At 39.6% G+C, this 18016-nt stretch overlaps 1 pseudogene; it reads left to right on the plus strand.

The window, feature by feature from the left end:
• Positions 1-148: 148 nt before the first annotated feature.
• LOC139457260 (uncharacterized) lies at positions 149-3719 on the plus strand (annotated as a pseudogene).
• The last annotated feature ends 14297 nt before the right edge of the window (positions 3720-18016 follow it).

The raw sequence follows: 18016 nt of genomic DNA on the forward strand, positions 1-18016 counted from the left end.
AAGTGAATAACATTATTAATATAAAATTTACAAGTTGACTGATTTTGCACATCCATATGGTGGTTCAAACATGAACTTAGTAAGTTGGGTCTAACGCCGCTTGAACAGTGTGTTAGGGAAATGCTGCTTTTATGTGTGATGTGACAGAATGGAAATCTTGGACGCCAAGGATTATAACGGTAACTTTGGTAAAAGCACGACGAGGGTGCGTGTGTAGTTCAACGAATGTTATTCGAGGCCGAAATTGGATTTCTTGGAATTAGAACACTCACGACCAAAGTGGATGAGTAGGTATGTTTAACGTCACTTTAATCTATAGGCCAGGACCATATCGACGGGTGGGCACCAACAATAGGCTTCACCCGTTGTACACATCTGAGGAATTGAACCCGGGCATTCGGCGTGACGGACAAACGCTTTAACGTTTAGCCTTTTACGCACCCAGTCTTCTCAACATTGTAGTAGACAATACAGACATAATAACAAGCAGTTCCAGTAATTATTCCCAGCAAGGACTGAACGATTTGTACATACATACTATTACATGTATATATAAATGTAGATATTTACGCGGACCCATTTTGCTCTCGTCATCAATTGAGTCGGGACCGACAGAGGGCTTTAACAAATATTCTACCATGACATCTGATTGGTTAAAAAGAGGTTTCCTTTTTGCTACCCCTTTCAAATAACCTTTCAAATACATTAAGCCTTTTCACAAAAAACGCGCGTATGAATACATAGATAGCCTACATATCGATTCATAGAAAATGGCTGTAAATCGATCACCCCCAGATGAACTGTAAAACGTATATATATTTCCTCTAATGCACGCTGGGTCTCTAATGGGTTTCATATGAAATGTTTATAAAACTGTTAGGGAAATGTTCTGGTGTGACCAGAATCGGAACAATTTAAGCTATTTCCACATTGAAACAACCGACAATGAAAGTAAAATAGAACATTATAAACAAATATTTGAAAAATATTTATTCATCACAACCTGTTGTTTACAAACCTTTTTGTGATCGACATTCGTCGCTATCTCCGTCAACCACCATCGTAAGGATTTGGCAGAAGCGCTCGGTGGAAAATTAAAATACAGAGATATATATTCTACAGTGGGACTACATCAAATTCCAAAACACAGTAGGTTTATCTCCTAATCAAATAGATAATTAGACTAATAATTCATTATCAGGAATATGAACAGTGACACCATAATACGCACCTGTGTGGTACCACCTGCGTGTCACAAACAGCCATACTTCAGCATGTTTTGCACGTGCAACTCGTGAGTTATTTAACTTGCTGACATCACCTGAAATAAACAAGATGCATCTTTTTCAGGCCCAAAGGAGCATTCGTCAATGAATAATTGTCAGATTCTCGCATGTGGGTGTAATTTGTGCGATAACTCACGAACGCAGAGATTAAACTACGCGTTAAAAGTGCGTGTATGGTGCAAGTGGCATTTGACCTGCTTCGTACGATCCGTGGCGTCACGATTGTAGCTTTTGCCGAACGAAACAGTGAAAGCATAAATATAATTTAAAGGAGTATACGTACAGGAGAATGTCCGAAATCGTGATTGTATTAGCACGTGGGGCGTGTTTGAGGCCGTGATGTTTTAAAATATTTCATGATTGAGGTCAGAAATCAGAAGGGCGAGGAATATCGCGGAAATACTCTTTATGAGATTTCCTCATCCCTACAATATTATATCAGAAGAAATGGTACTCAATGACTTTGTTTAGCCTCCGTTGTTTCAAGGATTAAGGTCTATGCTAGATGCTAGAATGAAATCTTAGGCAAGGAAAGGAATCGTGATAGAGAAAAGGCAGGCTGAAGTGATTAGTGTGGACAAGGAAGACATGTTGTGGGAGAAGGGTACCCCCTACCACCACCACCCCAACAGCTATAATGTACAGTGGTGTATTTGATTGGCCTCAATTGTGCTCTGGGGGCTAGTGATAAGCACAGATATCTTTGAACGGGTTAGAAATAACAGTAAGTATTGATGGGTTGAAATGTCTGACATACATGGAAGATATGTCCAAAACAAACAAACAAAGGTGGTTTTAAACATCGACAGTGTCAGACACTCAGTTAAAGTTTGCCAGAACCTGGAGCGACCTGAGAGGTACCTTGTTCGGCTTTATGAAACGCACATGTCACTCAGGTAAGCTATCAATGAATTTGGCAGTAAATTACTGGTAATATCAGTGAAGTAACTTTTAAGAGTCTGTTGCCAAGTTAATTTCACTGTCTCTGGATTTTCAACTCTAGTGTTCATAACACGACACCTATTGGTATTACTTCATTACAATTTACATTCGGAAGTGAATCAATTCTATTTGACCCCATGGTGACCCCGGGATAGAATAGGGCCTCGGTATACCCTGGTGGTCATGTGATGTGTTCGTGGATCTTTGCTCATGCTTTCAGCCACTGGCTGTACGTCCCAGAACTGCACTATTTTTGTTTTACCCGTTAACATTTATCAATAGACCGCCGCGATCTAGCTGTAATATTGTCGACTGTGGCAGAACCAACCAATTAAATTTGATTCCTGTAGTGTACACGTGCCTAATTTCAAGAAATACATATTTCAGGAACAATAGATAACGTGAGCATCATATTTGACTATGATGTCATACATTGTGACGTCATTAGATTTAATGACGTCAACAAAATGTAGTTTACACCCCTGTGCGCGGGACAATATCATTACTCGATGTGTTTAAAGACATTGAAAACACTTGTGTCTTTATTAATTAGATTTGAATGTATCATCTTAATTAAGACGGAATATGCACTGCATTTCGCTTGAGGCCCCTGAAATGTGTGGGAGAAAATACATGGTATGCTGAAATTCCGATTGGTACATCCTTGAAGAGGCACTGTCGGATGACGGTTTAGATTGGCAGGTTTTAGTGGTTTTTATTCCAACCACTTCCGGAGGGCCACCACAGCAACACGTCTGTATTACTGGCCTAGACGAACAGTTTATCACTGAGAGGACAATGCCAAGCTACGATCTAAGGTTTGTTGATACATTTGCACGTGTTTGTATTACATACTTGTCCGTAAAATACTTTGTGGATTATGAAAACCTCAGTTTCTTCAACGGGCCATCGTGTGTCAGTTAATGATAAACTGTTACATTTGAGCATTACACTTATCCTGGCTAACAAGAAACAACATGTTTCTATTAACGATGAAAAAAAACACATTTAGAACGCCCTCAAGCTATCTGACAGAAAGCTCACTTGCGTGGGGGTCACATTGAAAAGAGCAAATTTTTGTACTTGTGTGATACCTGACTCATGAAAATATGAAATCTAGTATTAGGTATAAGTATAAGGGATGTCATAAATAAAATGAAAATGTTTTGGTTGGGGGCCACTATGAATGAACATCGTTCATTACACGGATTAAACAAACCAAATCATTTCCATAACCGACATACATAAGTTTATTATTTAATTGCAGAGGAATCTGCGGAGATGGAAACCCGCGTTGACAGCATCATTTAGAGGAAATACAGTGAACCATCATGCCAACCTGTGTCGATGGTAATCAAATTCACGCCTACAACATCAACTGCATCAACTTTCAACAGTACCAAAGAGACTGCTGATGGCAAAACTTCGAGAAATGAACGCGATCTTAAACTGGTTCTAAGGTATGGTTTTGTTTTGTCACTGACAATTTGAGTTTGATAATAAACTTTGGAGTCAGCAGTAATGTCCTCTTTTGTCGTATGTTGCTGAAGTTAGTTAAGATTATTGGACACATTCCCTGTATCTTCTCCCGAGAATGTATCACAAAATGTATTTTGCAAACCTCATGCTCCGCCATGGGAGGGTCACCGCTCTTGTTTAACTATGGGAGGGTCACCGCTCTTGTTTAACTATGGGAGGGCCACCGCTCTTGTTTAACTATGGGAGGGCCACCGCTCTTGTTTAACTATGGGAGGGTCACCGCTCTTGTTTAACTATGGGAGGGTCACCGCTCTTGTTTAAATATGGGAGGGTCACCCCTCTTGTTTAACTATGGGAGGGTCACCGCTCTTGTTTAACTATGGGAGGGTCACCGCTCTTGTTTAACTATGGGAGGGTCACCGCTCTTGTTTACCTATGGGAGGGTCACCGCTCTTGTTTAACTATGGGAGGGTCACCGCTCTTGTTTAACTATGGGAGGGTCACCGCTCTTGTTTAACTATGGGAGGGTCACCGCTCTTGTTCACTTATGGGAGGGTCACCGCTCTTGTTTACCTATGGGAGGGTCACCGCTCTTGTTTAACTATGGGAGGTTCACCGCTCTTGTTTAACTATGGGAGGGTCACCATTCGAGGAACACTATGGAACGGTTATTGGAGTGTCAGCAAACTGATTGCATCTACCCAATTGTCACAAACTTTATTTTAAGAGATAAGAAGTGTTGATACCATCAACGAAACCAAATCATAATACTCCAGTTAGAATCCTATAACACGACGACTTTATAGCGCCATGAAGAAGTCTGGGACAAGCCAAACCATTGATTGATAGGGTAGGAATCGATCAAGGCATGACAAGGTAAGGGGCAACACGTTTCCCAACATGTCAATGTTTATAAAATACAATATTAGCCACGACAATTGTCATAAGACGTTCTGAGTGGCGGCATGGTATATCAGTGGTCTAGCACGTCTATAATTTGGCATTAGTCCGAAGTAGTACAAGCAGCCACACACACGTGCATGCACGTCGCTACATAAGTGCAATAATCTTGTAAGCGACGTTAAACAAACCCCACTTACCTCACCTCACCTCAACAGGCATTAAACGGACCGCGTCACCCTCAGTACAATATTCGGTTTTCTCAAATCGGGCGGAGATTAAAGCCATTAATATGCATTTGATTTAGGACACTCTTCGCAAGTCATCAACGTTATTTGAAGTTTGTCTGATATGTCCATAACATGACCCAAACGAGATGTTTTGCTCACTCTCTCTTTCCACCAACGTTGTAATTTTCCAAATCACTGCCTTTGTGTGGATGGTAATTTCTGTGCCGACTGTAAACCATTTCCAGTTTAATACCAGCTGCATTGCGAGTCATGTGGAAGTGCCGTGGGTTGATGACCCCCTCTTTGTAGTTTTGGGGAACTTCTCTTCAATTTGGTGTTCTTTTGGGGTGAGGGTTTGTTTGTTGTTTAACGCCGCACTCAGCATTAATCCAGCAATATGTCGGCGGTCTCTAAATAATGGAACCTGGATCAGACAATCCAGTGATTGATATCATGAGCCAGGATCCCCGCATTTGGGATACGGTGACATAAACCAAGTCAGAGAGCCTGTTTCAGGTCTTAGACGTTAACAACTTCGGTGTATCCCACGAGTGTGGACATGGGGCTTACAAACTTAGAAACATTCTATAAACATACTATTTTAGTAGTTATGACGTAACTGGGAGTGAGTGAGTCAATTTGGCCACCTTGAGCAGGATTTCAGTTAGGATACTATATGTCCGCTCAATGTGTGGTGGTGGTAGTGGTGGTGGTGGTGGTGGTGTGTGTGTGTGTGTGTGTGTGTGTGTGTGTGTGTGTGTGTGTGTGTGTGTGTGTGTGTCGTGTAGCCTATTGGTTAAAGCGTTCGCTCGTCACGCCGAAGAAACGGGTGAGAACCCCACATGGGTACAATTTGTGAAGCCCATTTCCGGTGTTCCCCGCCGTGGTATTGCTGATACGTGTATATTGCTTAAAGGGATGTAAACCCATTCTCACAAACTCACTTACTCTGACATATCCACCACCTTTGCTGATCCAACTAAATGTACTTAGCATGTACATATCGTGCACGCATATTGATTTACGTCTTCTGTAACTTCAACACATCCTCGTGTTAAGTGCGACCGGACTCTGCATTCGAGTTTGTTCCAAGCAGTGTTAATGGATGTACGGGAAAATGGCTATTTGTAGATAAGTATTGACTCGGGATACGGGGAAGGAAATGAAGCTTTATGAACTTGTATTTTTATTCCAAACCATTGCGTTTAATTCAATTTTACAGGGAATATATAACATGTAACATGCCATGCCAGTATTTGATTTATGTATTGCATCTGTCATGGAACGTTGCATGACTTTCCCTTCAGGTGCCCAGAGACTTAACGTGATATTAGATATATTTTGGTATACTGGGGCAGTGGGGTAGCCTAGTGGTTAAAACGTTCGCTCGTCACGCCGAAGGCCCGGGTTCAATTCCCCACATTGGCACAATGTGTGAAGCCCAGTGTCCCCCTGCTGTGATATTGATGGAATATTGCTAAACGCGGCGTAAAACCATACTGTGGGAAGAAACCAGAAAGTGTACCACCTTTTTCCAAAACCTATGGCGAATCCAGAATTCGAACTCACGATCAGCAGATCCTTGCATGTCTGAAGAAAGCAGCTCGCCACAGCCAATGGAGGCGCTGAAGACTACATGGCCACCCGAGTACATCCGTAGCGATTCAGCTGAGAATCCCGCGTTGAAAGTCAACTCGTCAACCACATGGGGTTACATATCAACCGAATACCGAATACACTCCAGATCTGAACACCTAGTTCAGCAGAATTGATTGACAGTGACGCTGTGTGACGTTACAGCATATCATCAATGGAATAGCCTCTCACCGTAGAAACCGGAAGTAGTTAGGGTGAGCGGATCTTACGCCAAGGAACAGAAAATAAAACACCAGAGATAACTGGAGGAAGAAATAAACTACACGGAAGACGTCATGATTTCCATTTTTCAACAATAGAATTTTGGATCACTTACATTCACCAAAGACACACACTGCAATAATTCTCTTTTGGTGGTAAAACATATGAAAACCATTGAAAGTAAGGCTTCGTTTCGCGTCTTCATGGTTTAAGTTACCATGGCCGAGTCACCTGTATATACTGGATGACTTCCGTTATAACTGTTCCCATTTTGCAACAAAAAAGGAAATCCCCAAATTACAAAACATTTCATCGCAGTTTATCACACCTAACGGAACCAATGTTACTGATAAACTCCTCTGGGTTTTTCTTGGTGCAAACAAATACCTAATGATTGTGGACTTTCTGAATTGTTGTTAACCCGTTTATATACTTAGTCTTGTATTCCACGCAATGGCTAGCTTTAAACGTAGAAATATAAAGATCAATATCTGACTTGCTACGCTTTCAGACGGAAAGTTCAAAAAGAAGAATTTCAAGAAAAAAATAAAAAAGAATTTTTTGTTTTTTGAAAAGTATCTCTTCTCACCCCAACGTCTGCTGCAGCTAATTATGAACAGGCCCAAGGCAATCAATGAATGGCACGTAAAAAAATATAAAAAATGTTCTCATTCCTAGAAATTGAAACATTCAATTTGAGGGCCAAACTCTATGAACGTCGGAGCTTGCGAAACGCTACAGTTCAAGATTAAAGGGTCTGAATGAGAACAAAAAAAGGCTTTTGTATGTATTCGTGTAAGAGACCACCAGGGGTTGTTACCCCAGGAACGTGGAAGTAGTCCTTCAGTGTTTACGTCATATGAAGAATACAGTTTCTTGAAAATGAACATCGCTTAGTGTCGTTCACACGCTTATGAACGTCAGTTTCGAGGTCATGTGACCGGCCTGTGAACCGTTGCTCATGATATGAATTACTTAATTGTCTGGTCAAGGGTTGATACGCGTAGGTGGTAATTAGCAGTCACTGAACTATGAAAGAATTTGCCCCAGAAAATGCATGGAAACATTGTTCGGACAATTTTGCTGAAAATATATTGCTGAGACAATTGTTAGGATAACTTTGCTGAGTAGATATTGCTGAGACAATTGTTGGGACAACTTTGTTCAGTAGATATTGCTGAGAGCCAATTGTTGGACAACTTTACTCAGTAGATATTGCTTAGACAATTGTTGGGACAACTTTGCCGAGTATATGATGCTGAGACAATTGTTGTACAACTTTGCTGAGTAGATGTTGCTAAGACAATTGTTGTACAACTTTGCTGAGTAGATGTTGCTGACACAATTGTTGTACAACTTTGCTGAGTAGATGTTGCTGACACAATTGTTGTACAACTTTGGTGAGTAGATGTTGCTGAGATAATTGTTGTAAAACTTTGCTGAGTAGATGTTGCTGACACAATTGTTGTACAACTTTGCTGAGTAGATGTTGCTGACACAATTGTTGTACAACTTTGCCGAGTATATATTGCTGAGACAATTGTTGTACAACTTTGCTGAGTAGATGTTGCTGAGATAATTGTTATACAACTTTGCTAAGTAGATGTTGCTGACACAATTGTTGGGACAACTTTGCCGAGTATATAATGCTGAGACAATTGTTGTACAACTTTGCTGAGTAGATGTTGCTGAGATAATTGTTATACAACTTTGCTAAGTAGATGTTGCTGACACAATTGTTGGGACAACTTTGCCGAGTATATAATGCTGAGACAATTGTTGTACAACTTTGCTGAGTAGATGTTGCTAAGACAATTGTTGTACAACTTTGCTGAGTAGATGTTGCTGACACAATTGTTGTACAACTTTGCTGAGTAGATATTGCTGAGACAATTGTTGTACAACTTTGCTGAGTAGATGACAAACAAACCGTTGTGTGGTGAAATAACTCAGCGGGCAGTTTAGCATTTTTGAAATGCCCATAATTCTATCTATTTTTAAAACATCCATTTGCCCGGCTCAGACCCTATCACAACATTAAATGGCTTTTAATATCCATTACGGTGTGAAATCAACACATCCACTATTTACAAGCCTGTCAAGGTCATACGTAGGTCAAGGAGGGCTATGTCCGTTAGCAACCAATACAATGTAAGCTTCAAACAATCTCCAGCTATGTAACAAGTTTTGAAAGTAGATGGTAGATTTTGCAAGTGCCGACTCCACTTTCGAAAGAACTCACAAATGACTTTACATTCATCCAGGATCTCATCTCAACGAGAAATACTCGCGATGATAATGTTTGGATATCCAGTGGAACGTATTTCGAAGTTCCCTGGGGTCATCTGTCGATGACGGTGTTTTAGCTTTAGATACTGTTTGGAATACGCTTACAAACAGAGGATTCAAATCGACAGTGCTGTTAGTAATTGTAATCAAAATATATGTCCATCCAATTCTTCTAGTTCAATAAACTTACAAGCTTCAAAGACTTTCATCTCTTGTAACCTTTGATCACAAGACGAGATGTGATAGCCCAGTGCATCTGCAAGATATATTGGATTGGACAGACTAACACCTTCTACACGAAGAATAATATAACCTCAGTTGTAGACATACAAATGTCAAGAATGTCAAGAATGTAGTATCTTCAGAGATTAGTTACGGGTAATTACGCATTGACCCATGACATTAGTAAAGACAAGATCTAAAGTTTCGAATCACAATGACCGGTGGTGACTGAAAAAGCTAACTTGACCGTATGATCAATCAGAACTTTCAAATAACGATAAACACCTCTGACTGAAACGGCAGCACAATCCAGGATGGAAATATTTATGGAAATTATTATTATTGCCCGCAGTCATTTTGAAACCATGATAGTAATGATTACTTGATGTACGTTCCGGGACATGACCTGTAAATTGTTTCACATTGTAGTTGATAAATGACAAATATAGCGACTATCCTTTGTTTGTAATCAAGCTCCTCACACCGATAGCCTGTTTGCCGAGCATCTGCACAACCGCTGACACCAGCCACAGCTCCCCACTTTGCTAGGCGGCCTGTAACCATGCATTGAGTTGAACTCGCAACCGCCTTACGGTCAAACTGCTTTGTTTACAAACTAGTTACGCCGAATAAACTTCCCCGAGACAAACTTTTTTTTTATCAATTTGAATTTCTATTTCATTTCAACCAAACTGCTTTGCTAAAGAAAACATACACTTGAAAATTGGATTTGACCAAGAAATAAAAGACGTTAATATTAAAACGTTAATTGGCTGATCATGAAAACAGTCGCCGAATCCCTACAAACCTAAGTTTCAAAACACAACTATGATATCCGTATCAAATACATCACAATCGAATGACCATTTCTTGTTTGTTTCATTTTTAGCCACCATCAGACATGGCTGTATACTTTCTTTCACCCGGCGTTTTATCATGCTATTTGTTTATTAAGAATGCAAAGTAGACGTGAGCGGACACACATTCACATATATTATCAAATCACTGGTTTAACAGAACCGTCTCCATCCAACTGCTTAAACCCATAGATGATACATATTACAGGGAGAATAGGCTAGGGCTGATTCACAAGCATCATTCACTACAGTGGCCCATTGTGTCCCTCTTTAAACTCCATTTATATTATGTGTATCAATATGACGGTTGGTATTTACCTTTAGACACATGCACGGTCCGCCACAAAGTGAGAGAGAACACCCCATGCACGGTCCGCCACAAAGTGAGAGAGAACACCCCATGCACGGTCCGCCACAAAGTGAGAGAGAACACCCCATGCACGGTCCGCCACAAAGTGAGAGAGAACACCCCATGCACGGTCCGCCACAAAGTGAGAGAGAACACCCCATGCACGGTCCGCCACAAAGTGAGAGAGAACACCCCATGCACGGTCCGCCACAAAGTGAGAGAGAACACCCCATGCACGGTCCGCCACAAAGTGAGAGAGAACACCCCATGCACGGTCCGCCACAAAGTGAGAGAGAACACCCCATGTACAGTCCGCCACAAAGTGAGAGAGAACACCCCATGCACGGTCCGCCACAACCGTTAAGTGAGTGAGTGAGTGTGTCTATAATAACCCGCAGAGTATGTTGTTTTTAGTTTATCCTTGCATGAATATGTTTCAACTTGTTAAGAGTCAACTCAACTGTTCTATATCGACTGCAATATCCTTAGCCCTTTTTTTAATTAAATGGTCGTGAGCTTAAGCTTAAATTTCTGGTATTCATTTGAAATTCTTCATGCCTTAGATATGCGTATATCAGTCATACAATACACTATGGAGTTACTAATTGTTTCTGATTCACATCCTGTCAATATATCCATTCAATTGAAAAAAATCCTCATTGCATTTAACAGATGTTTAAAGCACGAACAAGATTTCAAATGCTTTCCATAGATTTCAGATACATTCTAAAGCTTGGGAAATATTCTGGGTAATATCGTTTTCTTTCCACTTTTAGAAAATTGAGAAAAGTAGCTTTTCAATTGTGTGTGTTGATAATTAACTCTGAATACTTATTATTGGCATCTGAATAATGTCTTGCACTGAGTGTTTCAATATGGTCTCAATCATAAATATTGTAACACCCTTCGGGTGCTAGCGTAAACACAAATAACACAAGCAAACGATGAAGTTTAGCGGTCCAAACCCCCGATTTTGATCAAATACTATATTAAGTCTATTAGATCTATTAACAGGGCTCAGTTTCCAAAGAAGTAATATTATTCAGTTTATCAGCTTTATTTATTTGAGAAAATGTTATTATGTGAAATAACATGTCAAGAGAATGTTTCTACATTTGGATTAAAATTGTATTAAAACATATACCCTGTGGTAGATAAAGATAAGTAGAAGAAGAGATAGACCTTGACCCGTGATCGTATTTATAGGCATCATTAACAGGTCATGTGAACTTTTTCAGGCAATCAGAACACAGGTTGGATGGCTTTCATATCACAAGCATGGCATAGGTAGTGTCATTTCTAAAACATTCAAGTAAGTGATTACAAATGTTCTTGTTTTATCCTGTCTGTCCGAATACAGTTAGGACACAGTAGAAATAATCAGGACATCGACACAATTTCTTATAATTAAATGGACGATATATTTACGCAAGCGTCAGTGGCCGCCATCGTAGTTGGTGGTCATCTCCATTATAAGTGAAATTTACAAAACAATCATTTTTTTTATCAATTGGTATTGTCCTGATATAGTGTAAAGTGTCCGAATACATCGAACATGACGAACGAACTGAATTTGAGCTTATATCTCATATAATAATATTAAGGAGAAGGATAGATTTAGACCAAGCGACTGGGAGGACAGTACGCTAAGACTAATGACAAATGTAGGCCTATAGGGGAAAACACGCCCTCATTCCAAGTATTGATGTTGTCCTATATGTCCTTTAATAATTCGGACACTCGCAAGATTCACTAAAATACTTAGCAAATATTAACAGACAAACGGAAAAAGAGATTGTCAATATCGCCTTGAATTGTTCGCAACGACTGTCATATTGCAGGTACAAATGCAAGAAATATAGGAACGTATATGTTGTCGTCTACGTGTCTGAATAATGCAAATCTAGTATAGACAGCAGGAAAATACGTTATCATGAATCTGTGACATTGGTGTGAATACGGACATCCATGCAAAGCGTAAACATAATTGACAGGTCACCGTAACGTTTGAAATGTCAAACAGATCAAAAATTAGTTATGCAGTGCAATCAAGAGTAATTATCATTAATATCCAAAGTGAAATGAACTTTACAGCAAGAAAGTTATCGAAAAATCTTCAATAACTAGTGTATTAGGTCATTGTTTATCAAGATCAAATGTCAACCCACTTTCTAAAAATAGTCACGATGAAAGAGTGTAAACAAGAAATAGTCCCTGACAAACATCGTTGTCATCACTCAAAAAACATCATGAATCCAAACAGTGAATTAATATAATCACAAGGTAACATGGAATGCATCGATCTGTACAATATTAGTGCATAATGATAACCGTAGGTATATTATTCATGGATGTAGTGACACACAGTTGTAATTAGGTCATGTCTGACAAGTGCTGCTCGCGGGAACATTCGGTGATGGATAAACTTAGCTATCAACAGTGAACTTGCCCCCTCAAGAACTATCTGTAAATTATAATCTTATTATTTGCTTTAATGTGAAAATCATGAATGGACATTTGCAGAGAAATCGTGAAATAACGAAATTAGGGGACACTTATGATTGACAAGGATTACTGAAAAAGCTGGCTAAAATACATCATACTTCAGACTGCTGAAAAAAGAAATCGTCAGCCCCCGAAAAAAACCATCGTTGCAAGATGGTGTATTTTTTAATGCGTCGGCTCATAGTGTGAAATTAAAAAATATATATCTGGTTTGGCAGTTTTGGCTGATAAAAAAATTATTGTCTCCACACAAAATCTCAGCCACCGAAACACTGATTCAATCATATATATTTTTTTAATTTGAAGTTTACACGATATACGGCTTTTCCATTGGACGAGAGGTCGGTCACATGACAGCGAAATTGACGTTCATAAGTGTAAGAACGACACAACATGACGTTCATACCTTTTTTAAGAGACCGTGTTCTTGAAATGACTTTAACACTGACGGACTACGTCCACATTCCTGGGGAAACCCCTGGGAATTCCTCAGCATGAAAACATGCATAAGCGTTCTTTCTGACCATTTAGAACCTTTATTCTTGGTCTCAGCGTTTCAGTATACATTGAGAAATATCAAAGAGCGTGACTGCATGATTGTTCACGAATATCCTCGCGACGGCCCATCCTAATGAACAAATGAAGAAATGCACATCTAAACTATCGTAGTATCGACTCGATCCGTGCCTAGACTGACACTGACCGTCTCCAGCAGTCTATGAATTTACCTTTGTGTCTGTTTGACGCATCTTTATTCACCTTTCAATGTAACCGCCGCAGGTTCGGAACTTCGGAAATCTCTCCCGTCACGTTTATCGTGTCGGCCATTTTGAAGTCTTTTACTTGATGTAAATGTATTACGACGCGTTGTCATTGTGACTGACTTACTGAGGTAGTTCTTTACAGACCTTTTTCATCTAATGAGGATATGATTTGAACACATGTGCTGCGTAAGATGTTTCTGAAGAGCAAGTTGTGCATCCATACGCCAATGCCACCTCTCTTTTTGAGGAACTGTTTTACTCCGCGATATAGCTGGTTGTTGTATGGCTGTCAGTGTAAACATGAAGTCACACGTACTAAATAAAACTGTGTTTAGATCTTGGCCTACACCCTTTGAGGTAAGATATTGTGATAAAAAATTATAAGAATTGACTTTCACTTTGTGTGAGTTCATTGGAGTATGAACCTTCATAGAGTCAGGGCCAAACATAATATGGCCCTAACTCTATGAAGGTTCATACTCCAATGAACTCACACAAAGTGAAGGTCAATTCTTAAATGAACTACATTATGTATTATATAATTATCTGTTCTGTTTAAGTTTTCAAAATAAGGTGCAGTAGGTAGAATCATATCTTCAAATCGTTTTCATGTTGAACTTGTTGTGTCTTCTATGGGACATCAAATCACGAAACTATCTTTAAGATTGTCTTTTTTTTTCAGTAAAACGTAGTATTCTCAAATTGGTCATCCTTTCTGTTCAAATATTTCATGTAAAGTTTTGAATTCAACCTTGACTTCGATCAGTGCTTATATAACATTGATTAAGCTGAACTTGTTTGAAAAATGAAAGGATCATCTGTTCTCGTTGGAAGCGGTTTGGCTTTAGACGTTGACATGAATGCGTTTACAAATAGAGAAAGCAAATCAATGGCACTGCTGGCAATTTTAATCAAAATATCTACCCGACCAAATAAAACCCGATTGCTGAGTCGGATGAACTTGCAGGCTTCAAAGACTTTCTTCTCTGGCAACCTTTTGATCATGGAAATAATTCCTGGTGTTTGCAAAAGATTGAAGACTAATATCATGCTATGCCTTCAAGAAATAGTAGGCAGGATAACTCAACACCTCACACAGGCAGTATATATTTAGAGCATCTCAATTGTAAACAAACAGGTGTCACACTTCCTTCTAACAGTATTAGTGATTGAGAGGATCTTAAGCCCTGATATAATATTTGAACTGGAACTTAAATAAAATGTGAAAAACGTACTTTGAAGTAGCACAGATTATCTCTCTCGAGTGATTGAATGCTATAAACCCAGAAGGTATCACATTGAAGGGGATTAGTCTCTGACACATTGGCATTCCTTGCACACTTACCTCACACTTCCCTCTTTGTCTGTCTTGCCATTAAAGATGCACATCCATCCAGCTGTTAATACTCAGTATAACAGGACCCCATCTAAAGAGTAACGTATGATTGAGCATTCTTAACGGCATGTGTCTCGCTTAACTTTTCGCGAACAACTGGTGTCATCGCTATTAAATAGTGAATCATAAACACATTATGCTATAGTCGTACAAACTAGTTTTAGCAGAGACTTCTCATGACTATGGACAGTTTTTTGTTGCTTACATTAATCTATCTTTTGTTTAACCTGTTCCAACGTCAGTGAACTCATGTTAAACCAAACATGTAGATGACTGCCCTACCATCAAGAGAACAGTGAAATGACATATGTGAGGATGCTTCAACTATCAGTCTGACAATCACATATGACTAGCTGTTCTCTGAAAGTATACTTTATCTTGCTTAATCCAGGTACTCATGCTTAAGCGTGTTCTTTTAACGAATATTATTCCAGGAGAACGCTTGTAATAATAAGGTTACAGGAGTCTTTTGTTCCAAATATCTCAAGGATAAATATCTCTGTCGTCATTCATTTACACTCTTTATTAGCAACACGTCCACTTTAATAGCTCTCTCACACAGTTATCGTTTGTTTTCCTTTGAAGGGCACAGAAAATTATTTCTGTATTCATATACTACTACTGCTACTACTGCTGCTACTGCTACTACTAGTAGTAGCTGTTGCTGCTATTACTTCTAATAACAATAATCATACTACTGCTGCTGATGCTACTAATAACAATAATAATAATAATAATAATAATAATAATAATGATTCTGCCAAAGACTGACCCTAAAAACTTTCAAAACATTGAACAGTAAAAAGCATTCACAGGGTGTCTTACAAATCCTGTCTCATCATACAATGACATTATTTACATGGAGCAGAAAGGATCAAGAAAGGGATGTTGGGGTTGTAAGGATCAACTACTAGTTCAGAAAAGGATCCTTGAAGAGACTAAAACTTACCCCCGCAACCTCTCAATGTGTTGGAGAGATTGCAGAAAGGCTTATGATTCTGTACCTCACGAATGGATTTTTGAGGTAATTGGAATGTATTGACCTCCCCGAGCGACTACTTGTTTTACTCCAGATTTTAATGAATTGCTAGTCAACTCAACTTTAGATGGGTCAGGTAGTGACCTCTGAACCCATTTCTATTAGAAGAGGAATATTTCAGCGCGATTCTTTTAGTCCTTTGCTATTCTGTTTGTCACTAAATCCTCTTTTTGCTTAGCAAAGAGGAAGGTCACTATCCTGGACCTGCTCATCAACACCGCTTATTCACCTCCTTTACATGGATTACCTTGAACTTAGTGCCGATTGAGATTCCACACTGAAAGAAAAAAGATTTTCATTGTCGAGTCCTTTTCTAATTATATTGGCATGTCCTTTGGGCTCGACAAATGCAACATTCTTCATCTGAAACGTGGCAAGGTAGAAGAGGGAGGATCAGTCAGTTTAGTTGGAGGAGGAGTTATCAACCATCTCGTGGAAGGTCAGGCCTATACGTACTTAGGGATGCAGGTTAGGGACAAACTCCAGAATGCCCATATCAAGGAAAAACTTCGAACAGAATACAAATGTAGACTTGAGAAATTCTGTAGTTCAGAGCTGAATAAAGTCAAAGCCACAAGTACCTATGCTGTACCAATCCTTTGCTAATATTTTGGTGTTGTTGATTGGACGAAACAAGAAATTTCAGGCATTGACACCATCACATGGACCGAATCATGTCAGACAATAGATCCTCAATATAATCTCAATGTCAATGTTGATTTTGTTGATGGCCCCGTGCTGCTGAACGGTACAAAAATGCGTGTCAGCCACGCGAAGTGCCATATCAATTCGGCTCAGTCTCAGTGAAGGGGTATCTGAACGACTACTGCATCGAGTTTATGTGAAATGTGTTGATCACCAACCCTGAAGAGTCATTTGCTATGATGAAGTCGTCGGGCCTGAAAAGTGAAACAGAAGACTTTCGTCATGGAAAATGATCAATACAATTCTTTGGAATAGGCCTGTTTACAGTCTCATACCTATCCAGGCAAACAAACCTGATCTTGTCCGTTTTGATAAATCCAATGAAGTCATTTGAATTTTCTGTCCCTTTTGACACTAATGTGATTGAAAAGATTCAAGAAAAACATGGCAAATATGCGGATCTCGCTTTTCGAGAAATGTCACGTTTGCAAAGCAAGTACCGAGTTGTCCGACTCACCATTGTTCCCGGAACCCGGGTTTGCTGCCATGAATACAGCCCTTCTGACCATCTGGGTAATCCAGAAGGTTGCAGTCTTCACATTTTCTGAAAAGTTCTCGGTGGGTTTAACTGGGCACTGTTTCCTGGGAGAAGTCCCATTCGCTGTCTGGGCTGCGTTTAGAGGGGTCAAGGTCTCTGTGCTGATTATGAGCCTAACCAGCCTGACTGTGCCAGAATCACCCAAACCCTCTCTGCTGCATTTATATATCTTAATCCGTACATGATAATAATGCACCAGGTTAAAAGTTACATTTTACTGAGTACCCATTCACTGCTTAATGAACAGAAGTATATATCGAACAAATAGCTCAGTGTCGTATTCCCGTGAACCAAGGACAGCTTAATCCCCGTAGTGACCTCTGTACATGGATGTACAGATCATTGTCACTGGAATCTAGTTACTAGTTATTCTCTGGCGTTAACATTTTCATATCCAAATCTAAATCACTTTGTTGAAACCCATGAGCATGGGCTTTGTGCTGACAAAACTAGATTCTCAGAATTGTGATTCGAACTAGCGATCATTGGCTCATGGACGTTCCAAAGGGAGGCAACTCTGCATAGCGAATTGGGGTGCCTCAGACGAGAGGGTCAATCTTTAGCCATATCAAAGTAACAAGATACCATTATAGAATGGTATCTTTCTGACTTATATTCAGTTCAGTTTATTGTTTTCAAGGCCATGTGACATATGACA

This window comes from Haliotis cracherodii, unplaced genomic scaffold (assembly GCF_022045235.1).
Source record: "Haliotis cracherodii isolate W230 unplaced genomic scaffold, xgHalCrac1.p SCAF_12, whole genome shotgun sequence".
NCBI lineage: Eukaryota > Metazoa > Mollusca > Gastropoda > Lepetellida > Haliotidae > Haliotis > Haliotis cracherodii.